The 16892-nt window shown below is 38.6% G+C and overlaps 1 pseudogene; it reads left to right on the forward strand.

The window, feature by feature from the left end:
- The first annotated feature begins 16067 nt into the window (after positions 1 to 16067).
- On the forward strand, positions 16068 to 16480 carry LOC116889072 (annotated as a pseudogene).
- Positions 16481 to 16892: the final 412 nt, after the last annotated feature.

The raw sequence follows: 16892 nt of genomic DNA on the forward strand, positions 1-16892 counted from the left end.
TGGTGGCTTCATATGGGACTGATGCCCAGGTGGGGCAGTCTCTGGATGACCTTTCTTTCAGTGGCTGCTCCTTTCTTTGTCCCTGTATTTCTTCCCATGAGTATTTTGTTCTCCCTTCTAAGAAGGAATGAAGCATACATGCTTTGGTCTTCCTTCCCCTTGAGCTGCATAAAAACTGTGAATGTTTCTTAGATATTTCAAGTTTTGGGGCTAATATCTGCTTATCTATGAGTGGATATCATGTGGGTTCTCTTGTGACTCTTTTATCTCATCAGGATATTTTCCAGTTCCATCCTTTTGCCTAAGAATTTCATGAAGTCATTGTTTTCATTTTTTATTGGATATTTTTTATTCACATTTCAAAGGTTATTCCCTTTCCCAGTTTCCTGGTCACAAGCACCCTATTCCACCCCCCTCCACATCTTCTATAAGGGTGTTACCCTCCCCAAATACCCTCCCTTTCTGCCTCCTCCCCTGACATTCCCCTGCCCTGGGGGTTCCTGTATTGGCAGTACCAAGGGCTTCTCCTCACATTAGTGCCAAACAAGGTCATACTCTGCTAAATATGATGCTGCAGCCATGGGTCTGTCCATGTGTAGTGTTTGGGTAGTGAATTAGTCCCTGGGAACTCTGGTTACTTGTTTTATTTATTTGTTTTTCTTTTCCAAATGAATGTATAAATTGCTCTAAATCTATGAAGAATTGAGTTGGGATTTTGTTGGGGATTGCATTGAATCTGTAGATTGCTTTCTGCCAGATGGCTATTTTTCCTACATTAATCCAACCAATCCATAGGCATGGGACGTCTTTCCATCTCCTGAGATCTTCAATTTTTTTCTTCAGAGGCTTGAAGTTCTTGAAGACATTTTTTTACTTGCTTGGACAGAGTCATTCCAAGGCATTTTATATTATTTGTGGCTATTTTGAATGGTGTTGTTTCTCTAATTTTTATCCCAGCCTGTTTATCCTTTGAGTTGAGGAAAGTTACTGTTTTGTTTGAGTTAGTTTTATATCCAGCAACTTTGCTGAAGTTGTTTACCAGCTCCAGGAGTTCTGTGGTGTAATTTTTGGTATCACATAAGTATACTATCAAATAACCGGCCAATAGTGATATTTGGGATTCTTCCTTTCCAATTTGTATCCATTTGACCTCTTATTCTTGTCTAATTTCTCCGGCTAGGACATCAAATAATATATTGAATAGGTATGGAGAGAGTGGGCAGCCCTGTGTAGTCCCTGATTTTAATGTGATTGTTTCAAGATTTTCTCTATTTAATTTGATGTTATCTACTGGTTTTCTCTTTACTGCTTTTACTATGTTAACTATAAGCATTGAATTCCTGATCTTTATCATCATAAGATTTTTATCATGAAGAGGTTTTGAATTTTGTTAAATGTTTTCTGAGCTTCTAATGAGTTGATCATCATGTGGCTTTTTTTCATTAAGTTTGTTTACACAGCGAATTAAATTGATGGACTTCTGTATGTTGAACCCTCCCTGCATTTCTCCGATGAGGCCTACTTGATCACAATGGGAGATCTTTTTGATGTGTTTTTGGATTCAGTTTGCATGAATTTCATTGAGTATTTTGGGATTTATATTCATAAGAAAAATTGTTCTGAAGTTCTCTTTTTTCTTTGAGACTGTGTGGTATAGGCATAAGAGTGATTGTGGCATCATAGAAATAATTGGGTAGTATTCCTTCTGTTTCTATTTTGTGGACTAGTTTGGAGAGTATTGGAATTACCTCTTCTATGAAGTTCTGATAGAATTCTGCATTAAAGCCATCTAGTTCTTAGATATTTTAGGCTGGGAGATTTTTAATTACTGCTTCATTTCTGTTAGGGATTTGGGATCTTTTGATGGTTCACCTGATCCTGATTTAATTTTGTACCTGCTATCTGTCTAGAAAATTGTCCATTTCATCTGGATTTTTCAGTTTTGTTGCATATAGGCTTTTGTAGTAGGATCTGATGACTTTTTGAACTTCTTCTTATTTTCTTCTTATCACTGTTTTTGTGGTGTCCCATAAGTCTGGGTATGTTATGCATTTCTTTTCATTAAATTAAAAATATCTTTAATTTCTGTATTTCTTCCTTGACTATTTAGCTTCCATAGCATGTGGGTTTTCTGTGTTTTTTGTTGTTATCATTGACCAGTCTTAGTCTGCAGTGATCTGATAGGATACATGGGATTATTTTTAATCTTGTCTTATCTGTTGAAGGTTGTTTGTGACTGATTATATGGTCAATTTTGGAGAAGGGACCAGGTCCTGAGAAAAAGGTGTTCTGCCTTAGTTTTTCTCAGAAGTTCTGGCTGAAAGTTGGTTTTATTTGACATTAGAGTGTCTACTGCAGCTTGTTTCTTGGGACCATTTGCTTGTTTTCCAAGCCTTTTATTCTGAGGAAGTGTCAGTCTTTGTCACTGAGGTTAATTTTCTATACGCAGCAAAATTCTGAGTCCTGTCTACATATCCAATCTTTTAGTCTATGTCTCCTTATTGGGGAATTGAGTTCATTGATGTTGAGTGACATTAGAGATGAATGATAGTTGTTGCCTATTATTTTTGTTGTTAGAGGTGCAAGTATGTTTTTGTGGCTATCTTTAGGTTAGTTGAACAAAGATTAATTAGTTGCTTTGTCTAGGGTGATGTGTCCATACTTGTGTTGTGTGTGTTCGTATTATCATTGTAGGGTTGGAATTGTGGAAAATGTTTTGTAAATTTGGTTTTGTCATGGACTATATTGGTTTCTCCATGTATGGTAATTGAGAGTTTTGCTGGATGTAATATGCAGGGCTGACATTTGTATTCTCTTACCATCTGTATGACATCTGAACTAGATCATCTAACTTCCATAGCCTCTGTTGAGAAGCCTGGTGAAATTCTGGTATGTCTGTCTTTATATTTCTCTGTTACTGCTTTTAATATATTGATTCGTTTCTTTGTGTATTTGATGGTTTTTTATCTTTATATTTTATTCATTTTTTTAAAGCTGAAAACTTTCATTTATTTTTTTTATTAACTTGAGTAATTCTTATTTACATTTCGAGTTATGGGGATATTTAACTGGTTTATCTGTTCCTGATTTAACTTCGGTACCTGGTATCTGTCTAGGAAATTGTCCATTTCCTGCACATTTTCAAGTTTTGTTGAATATAGGCTTTTATAGTAAGATCTGATGATTTTTTTAATTTCCTCTGAATCTATAGTCATGTCTCCCTTTTCATTTCTAATTTTGTTAATTTGGACACACTCTCTGTGTCCTCTCGTTAGTCTGGCTAAGGGTTTATCTATCTTGTTGATTTTCTCAAAGAACCAACTTTTGGTTCTGTTGATTCTTTCTATTGTCCTTTTTGTTTCTACTTGGCTGATTTCAGCTCTGAGTTTGATTATTTCCTGCCTTCTACTCCTTCTGGGTGTATTTGCTTCTTTCTGTTCTAGAGCTTTTAGGTGTGCTTTCAAGCTGCTGATATATGCTCTCTCCTGTTTCTTTCTGCAGGCACTCAGAGCTATGAGTTTTCCTCTTAGCACAGCTTTCATTGTGTCCCATAAGTTTGGGTATGTTGTACCTTCATTTTCATTAAATTCTAAAAGTTTTTAATTTCTTTCTTTATTTCTTCCTTGACCAGGTTATCATTGAGTAGAGCATTGTTCAATTTCCACGATATGTGGGCATTCTTCCTTTATTGTTATTGAAGACCTGTTTTAGGCCATGGTGGTCTGATAGCACACATGGGATTATTTCTATCTTTCTGTACCTGTCGAGGCCCGTTTTTTGACCAGTTATATGGCCAATTTTGGAAAAAGTACCATGAGGAGCTGAGAAGAAGGTATATCCTTTTGCTTTAGGATAGAATGTTCTATAAATATCTGTTAAGTCCATTTGGCTCATGACTTCTTTAGTCTGTCTACGCCTCTGTTTAATTTCTGTTTCCATGATCTGTCCATTGATGAGAGTGGGGTGTTGAAATCTCCTACTATTATTGTGTGAGGTGCAATGTGTTTTTGAGCTTTTGAGGTTTAGTAAGGTTTTTTTACATATGTAGGTGCCCTTTATTTGGGGCATAGATATTTAGGATTGAGAGTTCATCTTGGTGGATTTTTTCCTTTGATGAATATGAAGTGTCCTTCCTTATCTTTTTTGATGACTTTTAGTTGAAAATTGATTTTATTTGATATTAGAATGGCTACTCCAGCTTGCTTCTTCCGACCATTTGCTTGGAAAGTTGTTTTCCAGCCTTTCACCTGAGGTAGTGTCTGTCTTTGTCTCTGAGGTGTGTTTCCTGTAGGCAGCAGAATGCAGGGTCCCGCTATGTATCCAGTTTGTTAATCTATGTCTTTTTTATTGGGGAGTTGAGGCCATTGATGTTGAGAGATATTAAGGAATAGTGATTATTGCTTCCTGTTATATTCATATTTGGATGTGAGGTTATGTTTGTGTGCTTTTTCTTCTTTTGTTTTGTTGCCAAGATGATTAGTTTTTGCTTCTTCTAGGGTATAGCTTGCCTCCTTATGTTGGGCTTTTACCATTTATTATCCTTTTTGTAGTGCTGGATTTGTAGAAAGATATTGTGTAAATTTGGTTTTGTCATGGAATATCTTGGTTTTCCATCTATGTTAATTGAGAGTTTTGCAGGATACAGTAACCTGGGCTGGCATTTGTGTTCTCTTAGGGTCTGTATGACATCAGTCCAGGATCTTCTGGCTTTCATAGTTTCTGGGGCTAAAAAGTCTGGTGTGATTCTGATAGGTCTGCCTTTATATGTTACTTGACCTTTTTCCCTTACTGCTTTTTAATATTCTTTTTCTTTATTTTGTGCGCTTGGTGTTTTGACTATTATGTGACGGAGGTGTTTTTTTCTGGTCCAATCTATTTGGAGTTCTGTAGGCTTTTGTATGCCTATGGGTATCTCTTTTTTTAGGTTAGGAAGTTTTCTTCATGATTTTGTTGAAGATATTTACTGGTCCTTTTGAGCTGGGAGTCTTCACTCTCTTCTATACCTATTATCCTTAGGTTTGATCTTCTCATTGAGTCCTGATTTCCTGTATGTTTTGGACCAGTAGCTTTTTTCCGCTTTTACATTATCTTTGACAGTTGAGTCAATGATTTCTATGGAATCTTCTGCTCCTGAGATTCTCTTCCATCTCTTTGTATTCTGTTGGTGAAGCTTGTATCTACAGCTCCTTGTCTCTTCTTTTGGTTTTCTATATCCAGGGTTGTTTCCATGTGTTCTTTTCTTGATTGCTTCTATTTCCATTTTTAATTCCTTCAACTGTTTGATTGTGTTTTCCTGAATTCTTTCAGGGATTTTTGTGATTCTTCTATGGGCTTCTACTTGTTTATTTATGTTTTCCTGGAATTCTTTTTTACTTGTTTAGGCATTTTTAGGATTCTCTCTGTAGGCTTTACTTGTTTATTAATGTTTTCCTGTGTTTCTAAGGAGTTCTTCACGTCTTTCTTGAAGTCCTCCAGCATCATGATCAAATATGATTTTGAAACTAGATCTTGCTTTTCTGGTGTGTTTGATATTCCATGTTTGTTTTGGTGGGAGAATTGGGTCTCCAATGATGCCATGTAGTCTTGGTTTCTGTTGCTTGGGTTCCTGCACTTGCCTCTCGCCATCAGATTATCTCTAGTGTTACTTTTGTTCTGCTATTTCTGACAGTGGCTAGACTGTCCTATAGGCCTGTGTGTCAGGAGTGCTGTAGACCTGTTTTCCTGTTTTCAGCCAGTTATGGGGACAGAGTGTTCTGCTTTCGGGCATGTAGTTTTTCCTATCTGCAGGTCTTCAGCTGTTCCTGTGGGCCTGTGTCTTGAGTTCACCAGGCAGGTCACTTTGGAGCAGAAAAGTTGGTCTTACCTGTGGTCCCAGGCTCAAGTTTGCTCGTGGGTGCTGCTTATGAGCTCTCCGGCCTCAGCAACCAGGAAGATTTGCACCGCCTTTTCTTCCGGAGCTTCCATGCACCAGGGTTCCAGATGGCATTTGGTGTTTTCCTCTGAATCAGTAATGTGCAGAGTGTAGTCTCTTCTGGTTTCCCAGGCTTGTCTGCCTCTCTGAAGGTTTAGCCTCCTCCCACGGGATTTGGGGTGCAGAGAACTGTTTATCTGGTCGGTCTCTTCATGTTCTGGTGGTGTCTCAGATGCAGTGGACCTGCTGCTCCTGTGCCCTTATCTCCAGGAACCCAGGGCCGTATACAGTTTCCTCTTGGGCCAGGGATGTGGGCAGGGGTGGGCAGTGTTGGTGGTCTGTCCCACTCTGCAGTCTCAGGAGTGCCCACCTGTCTGGGCGGTGAGCTCTCTCTCCCACAGGGTTTGGGAGCAGTCATATTTGATGTTTTTACAAGTATGTGATTGGAGGCATTTCTTTTTTGATCCTATTTGTAGTTCTATGGGTGTCTTTTTAGAGTTTGTGAACATCACTTTGTGTCCTGGTTAAGGAAGTTTTTGCAAAAAGTTTTTTTAAGATATTTACTCATCCTTGTTAATCTTAGCCTTCAATGTGTGTTATCTTCTCCTCAGTTTGATCTTTTTTTGTCCTGATTTCCTGGATGTATTGATTGTGCCTTTTTGCCTTTTTGCATTTTCTTTTTACTGTTCCAACAATTTTTTTCCATCTTTATTAAATTGTATTTCTTGTTGTTTTGTTTTTCCTCCATCTTTATTAAATTTTTTCCCGGGGGGTTTTTTGTTTACATTTCAAATGTTATCTCTTTGATCCTGGTTTCCAGGTTATCATCTCCCTAACCCTTCCCTCCCATTCTATATGGGAAAACTTCCTTACATCCTCCACCCAATTACCAATGGTCTAGCCCCAGTAAATCCTCTCACTGGGGTTCAGTCTTGCAGGAACAAGGGCTTCCCTTCCACTGGTGCCTTTACTTAGGCTTTTCATTGGGTTATCTGGTTGAGTCCAGGGTCAGTCCATGATCAATGTTTGGATAGTGGCTTAGTCCCTGGAAGCTCTGTTGGTTGGCATTGTTGTAATGGGGTCTCGAGCCCCTTCAAGCCTTTCCAGTTCTTTCTCTGATTCCTTCAACGGGGTCCTTTCAGTTCAGTGGTTTGCTGCTGGCATTCGCCATGTATTTGCTGTATTCTGGCTGTGTCTCTCAGGAGAGATCTACATCTGCCCTGTCGGTCTGCACTTCTTTTTTTCATCCATCTTGTCTAATTGGTGGCTGTATAAAGTGTGGGCCACATGTGGGCAGGCTCTGAATGGGTGTTCCTTCAGTGTCTGTTTTAATCTTTGCCTCTCTATTCCCTGCCAAGGGTATTTTGTTCTTTAAAGAAGGAGGAAGATTCACATTTTGATCATCCGCCTTTGAGTTTCATTTGTTCTAGGCATCTAGGGTAATTCAAGCATTTGGGCTAATAGCCACTTATCAGTGAGTGCATACCATGTTTGTTTTTCTGTGATTGGATTAGCTCACTCAGGATGATATTTTCCAGTTCCAAATTTGCCCTTTAATTTCATAAATCATTGTTTTTGATAGCTGAGTAATATTCCATTGTAGATGTACCACATTTTCTGTATCCATTCCTCTGTTGAAGGGCATCTGGGTTCTTTTCCAGCTTGTTTTCTTTATAAATAGGAAGAACATAGTGAGCAAAACGTGTCTTTTTATATGTTGGAGCATTTTTGGGTATATGCTAAGAGAGGTATAACTGTCCTCAGGTAGTTCATTGTCCAATTTTCTGAGGAACCTCCAGACTGATTTTTTCTGGTTGTACCAGTCTCAATCCTACCAACAGGAGGAATGTTCCAATTCTTTCTCCACATCCTCCAGCATTTGCTGTCGCTGTAGTTTTTTTTCTTAGCCATTCTCACTGGTGAAAGTAAAAGAAGGGTTGTTTTTGATTTGCATTTCCTGATGATTAAAGATGATGAAGATTTCTTTTAGGTGCTTCTCAAATTCAGACTTCCTAAGCTGTGAATTCTTGTTTAGATGTGAATCCCATTTTTGTATAGGGTTATTTGTCTCCCTGCAGTCTAACTTCCTGAGTTCTTTGTATATTTTGGATATAGACCTTCTATCAGTTGTAGGATTGGTAAAGATCTTTTGAATCTGTTGATTGCTGTTTGTCCACCATGACAGTGTCCTTTTGACTTACAAAAGTTTTAGTGTAGATTTTAGAGATCCCATTTGTCAATTATTGATCTTAGAGCATAAGCCATTGGTGTTTTATTCAGGAAATTTTCTCCATTGCCCATGTGTTCAAGCTTCTTGCCCAATTTTTCTTCTATTAGTTTGAGTGTATCTGGTTTGATGTGCAGGTCGTTGATCCTCTTGTACTTAAGCTTTGTACAGGGTGATGAAATGCAATGATCATGTGGTTTTATCTTTCAGTTTGTTCATATAGTGAATTACATTGATGGTTTTCTGTATATTTATCCATCCCTGAACACCTGGGATGAAGCCTACTTGATCATGATGGATGATTGTTTTGATGTTTTCTTGAATTTCATTTGCAAATATTTTATTGAGTATTTTTGTGTCAATATTCATAAGGGAATTTGGTCTAATGCTCTCTTTCTGTGTTGGGTCTTTGTGTGGTTTAGTTATAAGAGTAATTGTGGCTTCATAGAAGGAATTTGGTAGTGCTCCATCTGTTTCAATTTTGTGGAACAGTTTGGATAGTATTGGTATGAGATCTTCTATATGAAGCTCTGATAGAATTCTGCCCTGAATCCATCTGGAACCGGGTTCCTTTTGGTTGGGAGACTTTTAGTGACTTCCTCTCTTCCTGATTTCCCTTCGGTACCTGCTATCTGTCTAGGAAATTGTACATTTTGCTGCAGATTTTCAATTTTTGTTGAATATAGGTCTTTGCAGGAGGTTCTGATGATTTTTTTAATTTCCTCTGATTCTGTAGTTATGTCTCCCTTTTCATTTCTGATTTTGTTAATTTGGACACACCCTCTGTGTCCTCTGGTTAGTCTGGCTAAGGGTTTATCTATATTGTTGATTTGCACAAGAAACCCTCTTTAGGTTCTGTTGATTTTTGTATAGTACTTTTTGTTTCTATTTGCTTGATTTCAGCTCTGAGTTTGATTATTTCCTGCCTTCTACTCCTCCTGGATGTATTTGCTTCTTTTTGTTCTAGAGCTTTTAGGTGTGCTGTCAAGCTGCTGACATATGCTCTTTCCTGTTTCTTTCTGCAGGCACTCAGCGCTATGAGTTTTCCTCTTAGCACAGCTTTCATCGTGTCCCATAAGTTTGGGTATGTTGTACCTTCATTTTCATTAAATTCTAAAAAGTTTTTAATTTCTTTCTTTACTTCTTCCTTGACCAGGTTATCATTGAGTAGAGCATTGTTCAATTTCCACGTATATGTGGGCATTCTTCCCTTATTGTTATTGAAGACCAGGTTTAGGCCATAGTGATCTGATAGGAGGCGTGTGATTATTTCTATCTTTCTGTATCTGTTGAGGCCTGTTTTGTGCCTGTTTATATGGTCAATTTTGGAGAAAGTACCATGAGGTGGTGAGAAGAAGATATAACCTTTTGTTTTATGATAGAGTGTTCTATAAATATATGTTAAATCCATTTGTTTCATAACTTTTATTACTCTGTCTATGTCTCTGTTTAATTTCTGTTTCCATGATCTGACCATTGATGAGAGTGAGGCGTTGAATATCCTACTATTATTGTGTGATAAAGTGTTCTTTTGAATTTTAGTGAGGTTTTTTTTATGTGTAGGTGCCTTGTATTTGGAGCATAGATATTTAGGTTTGAGAATTCATCTTGGCAGATTTTTCCTTTGATGAATATGAAGTTTCCTTCCTTACCCTTTTTGATGACTTTTGGATGAAAATCGATTTTATTCGAGATTAGAATGACTACTCTAGATTGCCCCTCAGACCATTTGCTTGGAAAGTTGTTTTCCAGCCTTTTACTCTGAGGTAGGATCTGTCTTTGTCTGTGAGGTGTGTATAAGAGACAGGCATGTTTGATCGATCTGCATTCTTCTACATGCTGACCTCCACTTGAACCAGCACCATTTGCTGAAAATGCTATCTTTTTTCCATTGGATGGTTTTGGCTCCTTTGTCAAAAATCAAGTGACCATAGGTGTGTGGGTTCATTTCTGGGTCTTCAATTCTATTCCATTGGTCTATCTGCCTGTCTCTGCACCAATACCATGCTGTTTTTATCACTATTGCTCTGTAATACTGCTTGAGTTCAGGGATAGTGATTCCCCCTGAAGTCCTTTTATTGTTGAGGATAGTTTTAGCTATCCTGGGTTTTTTGTTATTCCAGATGAATTTGCAAATTGTTCTGTCTAACTCTTTGAAGAATTGGATTGGTATTTTGATGGGGATTGCATTGAATCTGTAGATCGCTTTTGGTAAAATGGCCATTTTTACTATATTAATCCTGCCAATCCATGAGCATGGGAGATCTTTCCATCTTCTGAGATCTTCTTCATTTTCTTTCTTCAGAGGCTTGAAGTTCTTTTCATAAACATCTTTCACTTACTTGGTTAAAGTCACTCCGAGGTATTTTATATTATTTGGGACCATTACGAAGGATGCCATTTCCCTAATTTCTTTCTCAGCTTGTTTCTCTTTTGTATAGAAGAAGACTACTCATTTATTTGAGTTAATTTTATACCCAGCCACTTTGCTGAAGGTCTTTATCAGGTTTAGTAGTTCTCTGGTGGAACTTTTGGGATCACTTAAATATAAAAACTTATCATCTGCAAATACTGATATTTTGACGTCTTCTTTTCCAATCTGTATCCCTTTGATCTCCTTTTGTTGTTTGATCGCTCTGAATAGGACTTGGAGAACTATATTGAATAAGTAGGGAGAGAGTGGGCAGCCTTGTCTAGTCCCTGATTTTAGTGGGATTGCTTCAAGTTTCTCTCCATTGGGTTTAATATTAGCTATTGCTTTGCTATATATGGCTTTTACTATATTTAGGTATGGGCCTTGAATTCATGTTCTTTCCAGGACTTTTATCATGAAGGGGTGTTGTATTTTGTCAAATGTTTTCTCAACATTTAATGAAATGCTCAAGTGGTTTTTATCTTTCAGTTTGTTTATATAGTAGATTAGGTTGATTTTTTTCCGTATATTAAACCATCCCTGCATACCTGGAATGAATCCTACTTGATCATGGTGGATGATTGTTTTGATGTGTTCTTGGATTCGGTTCGCAAAAATTTTATTGAGTATCTTTGCATTGATATTCATAAGAGAACTTGGTCTGAAGTTCTCTTTCTTTGTTGGGTCTCTATGTGGTTTAGGTATAAGGGTAATTGTGGCTTCATAGAAGGAATTCAGTAGCACTCTATATGATTCAATTTTGTGGAATAGTTTGCGTAGTATTGGTATGAGGTCTTCCATGAAGGTCTGGTAGAATTCTTCACTGAACCCATGTGGACCTGGACTGCTTTTGTATGGGAGACTTTTAATGACTGCTTCTATTTATTTAGGTGCTATGGGGTTGTTTAAATGGTTTATCTGTTCCTCATTTAACATCGGTACCTGGTATTTGTCTAGGAAATTGTCCATTTTCTCCATATTTTCAAGCTTTGTTGAATATAGGCTTTTATAATAGGACCTGAAGAGTTTTTGAATTTCCTCTGATTCTGTAGTTATGTCTCCCTTTTCATTTCTGATTTTGTTAATTTGTACACACTCTCTGTGTCCTCTGGTTAGTCTGGCTAAGGGTTTATCTATCTAGTTGATTTTCTCAAAGAATGAGCTTTCGGGTCTGTTGACTCTTTGTATAGTCCTTTTTGTTTCTATTTGTTTTTTTTTTCAGGTCCGAGTTTGATCATTTCCTGCCTTCTATTCCTCCTGGGTGTATTTGCTTTTTTTCTTGTTCTAGAGCTTTTAGGTGTGCTGTCAAACTTCTGACATATGCTCTCTCCTGTTTCTTTCTGCAGGCACTCAGAGCTATGAGTTTTCCTCTTAGCACAGCTTTCATTGTGTCCCATAAGTTTGGGTATGTTGTACCTTCATTTTCATTAAATTCTAAGAAAGTCTTTAATTTCTTTCTTTATTTCTTCCTTGACCAGGTTATGATTGAGTAGAGCATTGTTCTACTTCCTTGTATATGTGGGCGTTCTTTCCTTATTGTTATTGAAGACCATCTTTAGCCCATGGTGGTCTGATAGGATGCATGGGAGAATTTCAATCTTTCTGTATCTGTTGAGGCCTGTTTTATGACCTATTTTATTGTCAATTTTGTAGAAAGTACCATCAGGTGGTGAGAAGAAGGTATATCCATTTGTTTTAGGATAGAATGTTCTATAAATATCCGTTATAATACATTTGGTTCATTACTTCTCCTAGTCTGTCTACATCTCTGTTTAATTTCTGTTTCCATGATCTGTCCATTGAAGAGAGTGGGATGTTGAAATCTCCTACTATTATTGTGTGAGGTGGAATGTGTGCTTTGAGCTTTAGTAGCGTTTCTTTTATGTATGTAGATGCCCTTGTATTTGGAGCATAAATATTAGGATTGAGAGTTCACCTGGGTGGATTTTTTCCTTTGAGGAAAATGAAGTGTCCTTCCTCATCTTTTTTGATGACTTTTGGTTGAAAGTCAATTTTATTCGATATTAGAATGGCTACTCCAGCTTGCTTCTTCCGACCATTTGCTTAGAAAGTTTTTTTTCCCACATGTTACTCTGAGGTAGTAATTGCCTTTGTCTCTGATGTGTATTTCCTGTAGGCAGCAAAATATTGGGTCCTCATTGCATATCCTGTATGTAAATCTATGTCTTTTTATTGGGGAATTGAGTCCATTGATCTTGAGAGATATTCAGCAATAGTGGTTGTTGCTTCTTGTTATATTAATGTTTGGATGTGAGATTGTGTTTGTGCGATTGTCTTCTCTTTGTTTTGTTGCCAAGACGATTAGTTTCTTGCTTTTTCTAGGGTTTAGCTTGCCTCCTTGTGTTGGGTTTTGCCATTTATTATCCTTTGTAGGGTTGGATTTGGAGAAAGATACTGTGTAAATTTTGTTTTGTCATAGGAAATCTTGGTTTCTCCATTTATGTTAATTAAGACTTTTGCTGGATGCAGTAATCAGTAATCTGGACTGGCATTTGTGTTCTCTTAGGGTCTATATGACATCTGTCCAGGATTTTCTGGCTTTCATAGTCTCTGGTGAGAAGTATGTTGTGATCCTGATAGATCTGACTTTATATATTACTTGACTTTTTTCCCTTACTGCTTTTAATATTCTTTCTTTGTTTTGTGCATTTGGTGTTTTGACTATTATGTGATGGGATAACTTTCTTTTCTGGTCCAATCTATTTGGAGTTCTGTAGGCTTCTTGTATGTTTATGGGCATCTCTTTCTTTATGTTAGGGAAGTTTTCTTCTATGATTTTGTTGAAGATATTTACTGGTTCTTTGATTTGGAGTCTTCACTCTCTTCTATAGCTATTATCCTTAGGTTTGATCTTCTCATTGAGTCCTGGATTTCTTGTATGTTTTGGACCAGTAGCTTTTTCCATTTTACATTATCTTTGACAGTTGTGTTGATGATTTCTGTGGAATCTTCTGCTCTTGAGATTCTCTCTTCTATCTTGTGCATTCTGTTGGTGTTGTTAGTATCTATGGCTCCTTGTTTCTTCCTTTGGCTTTCTATCTCCAGGTTTGTCTCCCTTTGTGTTTTCTTTATTGCTTCTATTTCCACTCTTAATTCCTTCACCTGTTGAATTGTGTTTTCCTGTAATTCTTTCAGGGATTTTTCTGTTTCCTCTCTATAGGCTTCTGCTTGTTTATTTTTCTTTTCTGCATTAATCTAAGGGATTTCTTTGTCTTTCTTGAAGTCCTCCATCATCATGATCAAATGTGATTTTAAATCTAGATCTTGCTTTTCTTTTGTGTTTGGATATTCAGTGTTTACTTTGGTTGGAGAATTGGACTCTGGTGATGCCATGTAGTCTTGTTTTCTGTTGCTTGGTGTTACCTCCTTCTGCTATTTCTGACAGTGGTTAGACTATCTTATAGGCCTGTGTGTCAGGAGTGCTGCAGACCTGTTTTCTTGTTTTCTTTCAGCCAGTTATGGGAACAGAGTGTTCTGCTTTCACGTGTGTAGTCCTTCCTGTCTACTGGTCTTTAGGTATTCCTGTGGGCATGTGTCCTGAGTCCATCAGGCAGGTCACTTGGAGCAGAAAAGTTGGCCTTACCTCTGGTCTCGGGCCTGAAATTGCTCCTTGGAGTTGGTTTTCAGCTCTCTCTGAGGGCAGCAACCAGAAGGGCATGCCCTGCCTTCTTCATGTCCCTGTGCACATGGGGCCCAGATGGCGCTAGGTCTTTTCCTCTAGAGTGAGAAATGTGGGCAGATAACAGTCTCCTCTGGCTTCCCAGGCATGTCCGGCCTTCTGAAGGTCTAGCTCTCCCTCCCACAGGATTTGGGTACAGGGAGCTTTTTGACCGGCTCCCTTCAGATCCAGGCGATGTCTGGACAGCAGCGTTCGTGCAGCTTGGGTGCCCCTATCTTCCTGTTCCCAGAAGCCCTATACAGTTTCCTCTTGGGCCATGGATGCGGGCAAGGGTGGGCAGTACTGGTGGTCTCTCCTGCCCTGCAGTCTCAGGAGTGCTCACCTGTCTGGTCGATGAGCTCTCTCTCCCACAGGGTTTGGGAGCAGGGATCTCCATATTTACCTTCTTCATGGCAACGTCATGGTGCCACAAGCCTTTATTCCCTGCAGTGAGGTGTCAGAAGCTGGCATTTTATGAATAGTTTGCTCTAAAGAGAGTATCAGGTGAGGGGTTGCTGAAGAGATCAAAGACAGCCAATGCTACACAGAGAAACCCTGTCCCAAACAAAAAGGTAACCAACTAAACCAAAAACTATTTACATAATGATCATACTGATTTACATTTCCTGCTGAGAAGCCTTCTTACCTCATTCACCTAAATGTTCTGTGTGCCCTTTGGTTTCATCTTTCCTCCACTGGGACCTGGGACGTAGCATAAGCCTATTTGACTGCAAATATTCCTATGCTAGTCTAGTTCTCTCGTTAGTTTCAAAGAGAAACTGCTGTCATTCCCAATTATCTCCTTCTGTGTGCCACCTCTTGGTTATCACTCCTAGGCACCATACCTGGGAAGAATAGGTTGTATTGCAGGTAACAAATGTCAATGAAAAATCAATGGTCTTATCAAGAACAAAATTTCCCTCTGTTAAAATTGTCTCAGCTTTTCTTCCTTGTATCAGCCCTTGGAGCCTGAATCCTGTACAGATCCCATAAAAGCATATATATGCATATATGTGTATATATGCATATGTGTATATATTGCTAGCTAGGAATTATTAATATATAATAACTCTCATATTGAATACATCAGTTGAATTAGCCCTAGACAGGCTTTGAAAGATGTTCTGTGCCTTTGTGTTGTTGTTCTCACTGTGCCATTCTGTGCTATCCAGGGTCTGACCCATGTCATAAAAGATTGGATGAGGTGAGTCAGCATTGGCCAACCTCCATTTGTGTTCAGTGGTTTTCTCCCTGGACTCATTTTGCTCTGTGATTCCACTTGTCTCAGCAAGGTGTGTGAGTAAACTAAGAACAGCCTAAGCTATTGGTCACATTGAACACACATCATACCAGGAAGTGCCCTCTGAGACAGGACTTCATCCAATCACATTATGTAAAGTGAGTAAGGGCTTAACAGAAACATTAAAGAAGAGACTGTTTCTTTCAAAAGACTCCAGTATCTGAACATGAAGAAATGGTGATCTGTGCACTCTACTTGCAGGAATTCTGTCCTCAGGTTTCTCCTGGTGCACACACTCAAAACTGCAGACAAAACAGAGCTAAAACAGATATTCCAAAGACAGTGGGTGTACCCTTTGCTTGTTGGTGGGTTGGTACCATGAACAAAACAAAACAACAACAAAAACCCCACAACACAACCAAGTGAAAAACAGCTGCAAGAAGCAGCATTAAACTAAGATTTCCATCTCTGAAACCATTAGAAGCTCCTCCCAACATGGGTGTCTGTGTAGGTGCGTAGGGATTAAAGGTGTGTGTGCAGAATGAGCTGTTTTCAATAGACCTTTTGTGTTTCTAATATGTTTTTCCCTTAGAAAAGATGGATGAAGAGCAACATCGAGAGAGTTCAAAATCACCTCAAAAGAAACTGAAGACAGTTGAATTCAAGAAAAAGAAACGTGTCAGATTTCTGTTACCCTGCAAATCTGACAAGAAAAAGAAACTCTCTTTCCCAGGAGATACAGATGAGGCAATGTTCAGATGTGACTGCCACTACTGCCAGAAGTGCGTGGGGAACACATCCAGGGTCTCTGTGGGAAATGGGACAGAAGCAGTTTCTCAGTCATCCTCCTGGGAAAAGCTAACACTAGACCTCAGTAACTTGACATTCAACCTCACACCACCCAGCCCTGTCTTGTGCAAGACGCCATACCGAAAACAGAGAACAAAACACAGTGGCAATGGAAAAACAAAAGGGTGTTTAAAAAGGTTCTCCATGAATGGACAGAATGACTCTGACACTGTAATCCTCACAAGTAGGAAGATCCAAACCTACGGGATCATGAGCACCAACATTTTTTTGAGAGCATTGTCAGGAGGAGTAGTGATGTCCAACCTAGTGACAGTAATTCTGCCAGATCACAGTTGTAATCTATTCCACAAATGTAGCTGTCTTTTCTTTAGTAGTTTTGGCATCTTCCCTGAGGCATTCTGGGACAAGATGCTCCTCAGCAAGGATGTCCAGATAGCAATGTTTCTACACTCCTCATGTCACTGTTCCCATGGGGATAGCTACTGTTTTCCTTTCCGCGGGTTTTCGGTTTTTCCTCCCTTACTTGTTGCCAATAAACTTAGAACAACTATGTCGGGTTTCTGGCTTACTATTTTCAAACTGCTTCCATTACATTTTATTGCGTGAAAACCA

The sequence above is a fragment of the Rattus rattus genome, chromosome X (genome assembly GCF_011064425.1).
Source record: "Rattus rattus isolate New Zealand chromosome X, Rrattus_CSIRO_v1, whole genome shotgun sequence".
In the NCBI taxonomy this organism is placed as follows: Eukaryota; Metazoa; Chordata; class Mammalia; order Rodentia; family Muridae; genus Rattus; species Rattus rattus.